The sequence below is a fragment of the Myotis davidii genome, unplaced genomic scaffold (genome assembly GCF_000327345.1).
Source record: "Myotis davidii unplaced genomic scaffold, ASM32734v1 scaffold946, whole genome shotgun sequence".
Classification (NCBI taxonomy): Eukaryota; Metazoa; Chordata; class Mammalia; order Chiroptera; family Vespertilionidae; genus Myotis; species Myotis davidii.
This window is the reverse complement of record NW_006297395.1, coordinates 1,869,362-1,880,741: the sequence shown is the minus strand read 5'-3', so window position 1 is coordinate 1,880,741 and position 11,380 is coordinate 1,869,362. Positions and strand designations below refer to the sequence as shown.

At 39.9% G+C, this 11,380-nt stretch overlaps 1 pseudogene; it reads left to right on the top strand.

The window, feature by feature from the left end:
- The first annotated feature begins 5,859 nt into the window (after positions 1-5,859).
- On the top strand, positions 5,860-6,297 carry LOC102766009 (annotated as a pseudogene).
- Positions 6,298-11,380: the final 5,083 nt, after the last annotated feature.

Here is an 11,380-nt window from a genome sequence, read left to right as displayed (position 1 = left end):
TAATTTTCTTTCCCAATGGTTATATTTCAGCAAAATGAGTGTGCCTGTACTAGGGAGAAAAAAAAAAGACAGCCAACGTAGCTTTCCTAGCTTCAAAGCTCCCCCTGCTTCATTTATTTGAACTGTTAGAAAATTCTGTGCTTTGTAATGTGTGCTCTCCTTTCCCCATTTCTTTCCTTTGCTTCTGTTGTTCTTGCTCCATATGGGGGCTTTGTCCTAGCAGCAAAACTGGAGCCCAGAATTGAGACCACTGTCCCCCCTTCTCCCCCCCTCCCATCCCCCGCACTCTCTGGCTTAGTCTACAAAGTTACCCCCAGTTCCCAGTTTGGACTGGTCTCTGGACAGTATGTCTGCAATGCATATTAGGACAAAGGGTTTCTAGTAATATACACAACAAATATAATCAATAAGGAAAAGAAAGCTGTTCAATAGGACAATTTACAAACAGGCAATCTATGAAGGTTGAAACCTGAATGTCAAATATATGAGAAAAGTGCTTCATATGAAAATGTGCATCATCCTACCAGTTATTGGAAATGCAATTAAAACGTGAAAATAGAGTTGCATCTAAGTCAGCACTAAGGACATTACAATAAGCTAAGTAATAAAGACGAAAACAAAGAAAATCTTGACATCTGTTAAAGAACAACCATCACCTCTAAAAGGAGGCCCACCCACCCCCCCCCAAAAAAAAACAACAACCCTGATTAAAAGAAAATTGCATTTCTAGGGGCCTCTCTCTGGTCTCTCTGGCTTTGCATAAACTTCCCATATCCCAGAATATTCTCTACATACCTGTTTATCTAACTAATTTCTACTCATCTCTCAGGCCTTACCTTATTTGTCAGGAAAACATCTGACTCCCTTTACACTGAGATATATGCCCTGCTATGTCTGTTGTTGGCATTATATTCTTTCTCTACCATAGCATTTTCCAAACATTGTCATGATAGTCAGTTGCATGTCACCGTGGCTAGGCTAGTCACTGAGTTAGTCACTCAAACCCTAATTGAGGTGTTTTTGTGAAGGTAGTTTAAAGATGCCATTAGCATCTACAATCACTTGACTTGCCTCCATAATCAAGATGGGCTTGTTCCAAGTAGTTTAAAGGCCTTAAGAGCAGAAGGAAAGTTTCCCTGAAAATAAGAAATTTCCCTTATGAACTGCAATATCGCCTCCTGCTTGAGAGTTTCCAGCCTTCCTTTTTTGACTGCCTACCCTATGAATTTTGCACTTGACTAGCCAACCCCCACAATTGTGTAAGCCCATCCCTTGCAAATCTCTCTCTCTCCCTCTCTCTTTCTCTCTATCTCTATATATACATATATAATTATATACATATATACATGTATATATACAGACATATGCACATATTTATATATGTACAGGGTGTCCCCCAAAAATGTGTACACCCTTTAACAGCTGAGAGCTCTATTGATATTTCCTTCTTTTCAGCTTTATCCCACTGGGATATATAATTATTCAAAGTATGTATACATTTTTGGAGGACAACCTATATGTATATTTTAAATATATTCTAGATATGTATATATCCTACTAGTTCTATTTCTCTTGTGGAACACTGGCTAATATATAATCACTATACCAGTTTATATAATTATCTCTTTTCTTTGATGTCAGACTAAGCATCATTAAAACAGGAATGGTGGCCCTAGCCGGCTGCTAAGTGGTTAGAGCATAAGTCCATGGACTGAAGTGTCACAGGTTTGATTCCGGTCAAGGTCACATGCCTCAGTTATAGGCTCCATCCCGGGCCCTGGTTGGGGTGCATTCGGGAGGCAACCAATCAACGTGTCTTTTTACATTAATTTTTCCCTCTCTCTGCCTCTCCCACTCCCTTCCACTCTCTCTGAAAAATCCATGGAAAAATATCCTCTGGTGAGGATTAACAACAACAATAACAAAACAGGAATGGTGTCTGTCTTATTTACTCTTACATTTCTAGTGCCCAGAATATACTATATGCTCAAAAACTATTGACAGTGAATTTTCTACTGAGACTGAAGAATAGAAGAGGCCCAATATAAAAATCTTCAATACAGCTGTGGGAAACCCTCATTACTACACTATAGGATTGGAGAAAGAAAGGGCTATAAGACTTCTAGATGCTTTTGGAAAGTTCACAAAATGCCAAATAATAAAAGTTCACTCCTTGGAGAAATCAGCCCTTTAGTAACTCACTGGGATATTTACCCAGTTTTCAGAATTGTAGCAAACATTGAAATGAAGCTGATCTACGAGGTAGTCATTAAAAGGAAAGTTTAGCCAATCACTAGTGATGTGGTTCAGTGGCAATAAACTTTGATATTTATTGTTTTAAATACATTTTTATTGATTTCAGAGAGGAAGGGAGAGGGAGAGATAGAAACATCAATGATGAGGGAGAATCATTGATGGGCTGCCTCCTGCACACTCCACACTGGGGATCGAGCTCACAACCCGGGCATGTGCCCTGACTGGGAATCAGCTGTGACCTCCTGGTTCATAGGTCGATGGCTCAACCACTGAGCAGTGCCAGCCGCACTAAACTTTGCTATTTAAAGGAAAGTCTTGGTAGGGAAGTTTTCATGTTATTGAAGAGTGTGCTTTATGGTAGAAACTTTGTATTTGAAAATGTGATTATAGCATTGACTCTGAGAATGACTCATAGCAGATGAATCAGAAAGTGCACTGACAGATCCCAAATAATACCAACAAAATACACAAGGGGGAAAAGCTACAGTCATCGCTGAGCCTGTATGAAGCGTGAGATTGAACTCTCGGTGCATCCACGCCTCCTACTCAATCCTCTGAGCTCCCAGAGCATGCATCATTTTCCAAGAAGTTCGTGCTGTATATTTTGCTCAATTAAGGGCAGAGAGACAAAGGATGCTGTTTTTGCTCTCTGAGAGCTTTGGCTCTTGTCATTAGTGTAGCTCATATTAGATTATGTTATGGTTTATTGTAAATATGTTTTAAGAAAGGACTAGGTCTTATTCATATTTGTTTACTGTGTCTAGCACAGTAATCTATTTTAATTTCAGCAAAAAAAGTTAGAAAGGTAATGTTTTACTCAAAATACGGTCAAGAGGATAAAGAGAAAAATGGGATTAAATGAAAGAGAACCAGAATTGTTGGAGAACAAGGCACCAACATTTCCTGATTGTCACGTGCCAAACATCCTTCCAGGGAATTTGGATTTATTTCCTTGTTTAATCTTTGCACTAATACTGTGAGGCATGAAGGAAACTAAGCCTTACAGAGGTTAAGGCCTTCCTTTCTAGCCATCCTTCCCACTGCACCCAGGTGACCCAGTCTGGTCACTCATTGGCTTGACAGCTATCCATGGCTTTCCATTGTCCTTAGAATAATGTCCAAAACCCTCAGTGGTGCAAGAGAAACATCAATTGGCTGCCTCCTGCATACCCCCTACTAGGGATCAAGCCCCGAAACCCTGACCAGGCATTGAACCCATGATCTTTTTGGTGCATGGGAAGACTGAGCCACACCAGCCAGGGCTGGAATGCTTTTTCTTCCTCTCTTCTCAAAAAATGTTGAATGAATGAATGATGGGACATTAAGAGGAGTCAGTATAGGGACAATGCCCAACCAACTGGGCCACACTGGCCAGGGCATGACATCAACAATTTAAAAGGGAGGAATAAAAGGCTGGAGCTATTACAGGTGACCAAAGTGGAGTTGCTATCAGCCTAAAATGGACAGTTTTATTGATAAGATGTATAAGCCCTATGGGAACTATAAAGCAAAATCCTAGAGCAGAGGAAGGGGGCAGGGGTGAGAGGGTGTGGAACAGAGTGTACCAACAAAGAAAATATCCAATTTACAAAGGTAAGCAGAAACAGAGAGGAAAAGCAACAATGGAAATACAAAAGAACCAGAAAGCAAAATTACTATAAATGTAAATGGATTTAATTAACCAATCAAAAGGCACAGAATTGCTGAATGGTTTTAAAAGGATAGGACCCAGCTATATGCTGCCTATAAGAGACTCACTTGAGCCTTAAGGATACATAGAACCAAAGCAAATGGATGGAAATAGATATTTCATGCAAGTGGAAACCAAAAGAAAATGGAGTTAGCTGTTCTTACATCATATAAAATATACTTTAAGCCAAAAATAGTAATAAGCAACAAGAAGATCATTATCTATAATAATAAAAGGGTAATATGCTAAGTAGACTGGACATCTCCCGGACGTCCTTCCTGACCAAGCTGGGGCTGGAGGGAAGCCAGCCCAGGTCCCGAGTGTCTGTAGGCAGGCCGAGGGAAGCCAGCTTGGGTCCCGGGTGCCATGTGCACTGACCACCAGGGGGCAGACGCTCAATGCAAGAGCTTCTCCCAGCCTGCAGGCCCTAGGCCAGCCAAGGCGGGTGCCAGCGGGGGGGCCCCCAATCACCCCGCTGGTCGCCCCACAGATTGGCCCTGATCACCGGCCAGGCCTAGGGACCCTACCTGTGCACGAATTTCGTGCACTGGGCCTCTAGTAATACAATAATACAGTAATAATAGGGGACTTCAATACCCAACCTTCAACAATGGATACATCATCCAGACAGAAAATAAACAAGGAAATGATGGACTTGAACCAAACATTAGACCAAATGGACCTAACAAACATCTATAGGACATTTTATCCAACAGTATCACATACAGAGCTCAGAATTATGCCCCCACATATGTGGTCAACTAATATTTGATAAGGGAGCTACTAACACCTAATAGGGAAAGGATAGTCTCTTCAATAAATGATGTTGGAAAAACTGGATAACTAATGCAGAAAATAATATTGAACCCATATTTTACACCATTCACAAAAATTAATTCAAAACGAATGAAAGAACTAAATATAAGACCTAAAACAACATAGCTAATAGAAGAAAACAGGGCAAGATCTTCATAACAATAGATTTGGGAATTATTTCTTATATCTGACACCAGAAGCACAGGTAATAAAAATGTAGGATTATTAGGTGAGTGAGGTAGGGCAAGGTTATGACTTTTGATTCAAATTGCCAGGTTGCATTCCAAAAATATATCAATTACACACCCACAGACAGACTAACAGTTTTATAGGATCATAGCCATTATTGTGCCTTATTTTTTTAACTTTTGCTCATACTTTAAAAAATACTTTAATATTTACTTAATCTTTTGCTCATTTAATAGGTAAAATAGTATTTTAGAGTTTTTTTAGTAAAAAAATATACTAAGAAAAAATTAAAAGATACAAAAATGTTGAAAGAATTGTTTAATGTCTGTCCATATAGCCACAGTTTGAGTTTAGAAGGAACATTTTGGTGTATTTGCTTTAACACACACTTAAATATCTATCCACCAATACATATTATTTTTATTATATTTCAAAGTATTAAACCCAATACTTTCCTCTCTCAGCATTTTAGTATCATTAGCATATCATTTAGCATATCATTAGAGTTCAATATGTGTTGACTGGTGTGTGTGTAGGGGGGTGTTGTTATTAATCCTCATTTGAGGATATTTTCCCCATTGCTTTTCAGAGACAGTGGAAAGGAGGGAGGGAGGGAAAGACAAACATTGATATGAGCAAGACACATCAACTGGTTGTCTCCCACATGTACCCTGAACAGGGACAAGGAGCAAACCTGCAACCCAGATACATGCCCCTCACTGAGAATGTGACCCATCCGTGCAAGAGTGGACACTAACCACTGAGCAACACCAGCCAGGCATCGACTTGTGTTTTTTAGGTAAAATTTAAATATAGTGAATGCTTCAGTGTGCCATTTGATGAGTTCTGGCAAACATACACGTATGAGACACAAACCTCTGTCAAGATACAGGACACTCTCCCCTGGGATATCAGCAAATCACATGGAAGCCAAGAACCTTGGAAGTGCAATGCCCAGAAAACCTGTCTTACCGGTCAGTGAGAGAAAAATTAAGGACAGTGCAGTCAGTTGGTACAATTTAATGCTGAAATGGAAAACCCTCAATGATGCAGGCTTTGCTACTGCAAATAATATTGCCAACAGGAAAATCAGTTTATTGAGTGAAGACAAGATGGAGAGCGGTAGCCCGGCTTGCAATGAAAATGCAGAACAGAGGCTTCCAGAATACACTAAGGAACTCACAAGGAGCTGCAGGCCACCTTAGAGGGTTTGACCAAAATACAGGTGAAAATGGAAAAGCGGTCTTCAACTACCAAGGGAGCTTGTGAACTGGAAAATTACCACGATGGGGAGGAGCCTGTTTTACACGTGGCACACAGCCCATATTTACCAGGCCTCCTGCTAGCCCTCGGACCACCACCTCACCCTGAACTGCCTGTCCCTGTGACTGCACCAGCGCCTGTGATTCTCCAGGCCCTGCCTGCACCACTGGCTTCTGCATCTCCCACAGTGGACAGTCCTCCGTGTGAGACCGAGGGCCGTACCCCAGCCAGCATCATGCCCCGGGCTTCAGCATGGCCACCTGCCGACATTTTTAGGGTCTTCCAGACTGGACCATTTCACCAGCTCCCTGCGGCCTCTCCAGATACACTTGTTACTACTGCATGTTGTCTGCTGCTCAGTGTCATCTGTACCCAATGTGAACCTGTCACCTATGAGGATCTCAGCGTGAAATAAATTAGTTCCTCAACAGAAAAAAAGAAGATACAGGACATTACCATTATGCCAAAAAGCTGCTTCATGCCTTTTTTCATTAAACTATGCCCTTCTCCCAGTGTGTTATTTAAAAAAAATTTTTTTTGAATATATTTTTATTGATTTCAGAGAGGCATGGAGAGAGATAGAAACATTAATGATGATTGGCTGCCTCCTGCACACCCCTCACTGGGGATAGAGCCTGCAACCTGGTCAAGTGCCTTTGACAGGAATCAAATCTGGGACCCTCCAGTCCGCAGGCTGATACTCTATCCACTGAACCTCCCAGTGTTGTAAATCATAGTTTACTTGCCCCAGTTCTAGAACATCATGTCAGTGGAATCATACAGCATGTACCCTTGGCATGGGGATTCTTTCATGGAGCATAATGTTTCTGAGATTCGGGTTTTCTTCTCCCTTTTTACTGCTGAGCTGTATTCTGTGTACCACAGGTACTTTATTGATTCTTCTCATGATGGGCTATGGTTTTTGTCTTTTCTGAATAAAGCAGCTATGAATTTTGTAAGTGTTTTATTTTGCATGTATTATAATGAATAAGGCTGTAGATTTTCATTTCCTTGGTTTAACAGCTGTAATTACTCTTTAATGAGCTATATATTTACTCATGTGTTTTGTTAAATAATTTCTTATAATTTCAAACATTTTTATATATGTTTTTAAAAGCTTGTTTTAATAGTGAAGGTATCACCTCCATAACTATCTTACCTGCACTTTGGTATTTGACTATTGGCATAACTTTTACTTGGCAGTGATGGCCATTTCTCAAAAGTTAGTTCTAAAATAGACCTTCTATTTTATAATATATTCTAAAATAATCTGAGAGGATCAATTATATATTTTTAAACAATGTTCTTCCTGTTTGGATATCTAATACAACTGCCACAGGAACACACACAGAGACAACTTTATGGAGACAAAATAAGTGGTTTAACTTTGATTTTAAATTCGTGTAAGTTCTAAGCAATCACTAGATTCATAGCTATGAGCTTATTATGAAGTTCTGAAATTGAGTAATAAATATATCAAGTAGCCAAAATGTAGTTTTTCAAAGTTTTAATTTCCCCTTGGATAATAGTTACTATAAATTTGTATTTCAGAGCTTAGGTTAAAATACTGTTTTTGGATCAATCCATGTGTGAGCAAGACAATATATTTTTAAGTCTGGCCCTTCCTCTGTTTTGGCAGAATTTAAAGATCTCTAATTAACTGGAGTGTTCCAAACTGTAGAGAATTATGGTTTTGGAAAGAGGGAGCCAAAAGCTTTCTATCAAAGGGCCTATTGAGAAAGGAAGTAAAAAGGAAATAAAATGGTTGTTAGCTTGCTGGACATTAGGATTTTATCAGAGAAAATTATGACACTTGTCCTTAGGGGCCAACTCATTCAGGTAGCAAGATACCTAGATGGAAGCTCTGGCAGTGTACTAGGAAAAGAAAATTTAGCCCTTTTCCTTTGTGTCTCCTTTACTCTCACATTACTACCACACCACAGTACTTCTGACACCAGGTATGCGGGCTTTCCACAGCCAAACAGTTCTCCATGACACGGGCTGGGTGTTCTACGATTTAACTCAATTCTGATGCTCTTTACCTGGAGACAGTGACAGAATCCACAGGTTAAGGGCTTAGTCCTACCAGCCTCTCCCCCAACTTCAGACACCAGTCACAGGTAGAAGGTCCCCGGTCTGACATTGGTTACACATCATTTTCCCACAACCCACTCCTCAGTGTTAATTAATTGGATAGAGTAGCTCAAAGAACTCAGGGAAACACATTTACCAATTTATTAAAAAATGTGATGAAAGATGAACAGCCAGATGAAGCGTTACATAGGGAGAAGAAGCCATAATGCTCTCCCCTGAGGCAGTTGCCATGGAAGACAAATGCTCATTCTCCCACCACCCCTCTTTGTTTCTAGAGATATAACTAGACTGAAGTCTCAGCAGGTCCCTAAAGATGAGTTATAAAGTGTGACCCATGAGGAGGTGTGCTACACTCCAAAAGAACTACTTGAATTTTCTAAATTGCATAAGCAGAAATCTGAGGAATGTGCTTGGGAATGTATACTAATGGTGTGGAATAATGGTGGAAAGAAGGAATAAGGTTGGACCAGGTCAAATTTATTGATATAGGCTCACGAAGGAGAGAGTCTGCATTTAATGTTGCAGTTTAGATCGTTAGAAAGGACTCTAATAGTTTGATTAGTTGTCTGAAACATGGACCGAAAGATGGCCCTCCATGAGCAATCTGGAAATGCGTTACCTTCCTTGGTTTAATGTAGAGGAAGGGATTATGAGGCTTAAGGAGATTGGAATGTTAGAGTGCCTTTGTCATTTAAGACCTACTCACTTACATTGGGCAAGTCCAGATGCCATACCAACACTGTGAGAGAAATTTGTGAGGGGAGCCCTAGCATTCCTGAAAAGCTCTGTGATTGCTCCTTTCTGTAAGGCCAGACCTTATGATGGGAAGGCACTGAGCCACTCCATTGGAAACGGGAGTAATTGGATCCCAGGATGGTAGGGGCCCAATGATGGTACTTACTGCCAAGAGCAAGGTGGACATGGTTACTATAATAGACAGCAGTGTCAAAGCAGCAATCAAAACAGTCTTGACTTACATAGACCTCTGGTATTGCCTAGTTAATCACAGGGTTCCTAGAAGTGAAATCGATAGTAAACCTACTAAATTCTTACTCGATCTGTACAAGCAGAAAAGTTCTAGGTTAAGTGAACAAAAATCTAACCTGAGTCATAAAAACAGAGTTATGGGCCCTTAATCAATTCTCAGAATTGAGCCAGTTTAGAGACTCAGAGTTCTTTGAATGAAGAAGAGGCCTCTTAAGGAAGGGCCCTGGTACACTACCTAAAATTTGTACTGTTAATCTTCCTCTGGCCTTTTACCATGATAACTGTGCATTGCAGAGAGGTAAATAATCAGATCTTTCAGGAACCACTGAAGTGACACTAATTCCAGGGGACCTGAAACATCACTGTGACCCTCCACTCAGAGTATGGGCTACTGGAGGTCAGGTGATCTGTGGGGTTTTTGCTCAGGTCCATCTCACAGTGGGTCTAATGCTTATTTTCCCATTTCCAATATTTATAATTGGAACAGACATACTTAGCACAGTGGTCAGCAAACTCATTAGTCAACAGAGCCAAATATCAACAGTACAACGACTGAAATTTCTTTTGAAGCCAGATTTTTTAAACTTAAACTATATAGGTAGGTACATTGTTACTAACTTAGGGTACTGCTAAGGCTTAGGAAGAGCCACACTCAAGGGGCCAAAGAGCCGCATGTGGCTCACGAGCCGCAGTTTGCCGACCACGGACTTAGCAGAATCCCCACATTGGTTTCCTAAACTTTGGGGCAAGGGCTATTATGGTGGGAAAGGCCAAGTGAAAGCTATTAGAATTGCCTCAACCTAAAAAAAAAGTGAACCAAAAGCAATACTGGCCCAGCCAGTGTGGCTCAGTGGTTGACCTATGAACCAAGAGGTCACGGTTAGATTCCCGGTCAGGGCACATCCCAGGTTGTGGGCTTAATCCCCAGTGTGGAGCATGCAGGAAGTAGCCCATCAATGAGTCTCTATTATCATTGATGTTTCTATCTCTCTCTCCCTCTCCCTTCCTCTCTGAAATCTATAAAAATATATTTTTTTAAAAAGCAATATTGAAAGATAAAAATAGATAAAAAGCAACAATGTTTCCTTGGAGGGATTGCAGAGATTCATGCCACCATCAAGGACTTGAATGATGCCGTATGATTCCCACACATTCCCTATTCAACTCTCCTACATTGACTGGGAAGACAGATGGATCTTGGAGAATGACAGTAGATTATGCTAAGCTTAACCAGTAGTGACTCTAATTGCTGTCGCTGTACCATCTTCTCCTGCACTCCTAGTTCTTGGGCTTTGGAATCATATTTACAACTTTCCTGTTTTTCAGGACTTCAGATTCAGACTACATTACATCACCAGCTTACTTAGTTCTCCACTTGGCAGATCATGGGCCTCCATAATCACATAAGTCAACTGCTATAATAAACTGCTCTTATGTATTTATATCTCTATATCTATCTTTATCTCTTTCTATGTCATCTATATCTATACCCTATTGGTTTGTTTCTCTGCAAAAAACTGACTAATAAATTTAACAATTCTACATTTGGAACTATACACCAAGGAAATTACCTCAAACAGAAAATTCTGAATGAAAAAAGATGTTTATTACAACACCATTTATGTAGCTTTAGCCCAAGAAAAAGTAAGGAAATTTTGAAAGTTTGACTATAAAACTATATAAAAGTTTGACTAATTGTAAAATTGTGTTTTACTGATATCAACATATAAATATGGTGTCCTTAAACTAAACCTTGATACCAAAATTGAGATACTTATGTTCTACGAACAGTTAAGCTTAAATTCGGTAGTAATATTCCCAATTTGTCTACATCTAAAAATCAACATTTATGCAATTCTACCATAGGCTTTTTACTAAAATACTTAGTTAACAGACTTCTCTATTTTCTGCCATATTTGCTGAGACACCTGGTTCTCTGAGACCATGGTTGTGCTCAAAAGTCAGGTCTTTCAGGGCAATACTGATTATAATAAAAGATACAATTACAGTACATAAATTTCCCAAAGACACCAGTGTGTGAGCAACTTCCTGTTTTGTGGCAGAAAATTGCGTATTTACTCATTG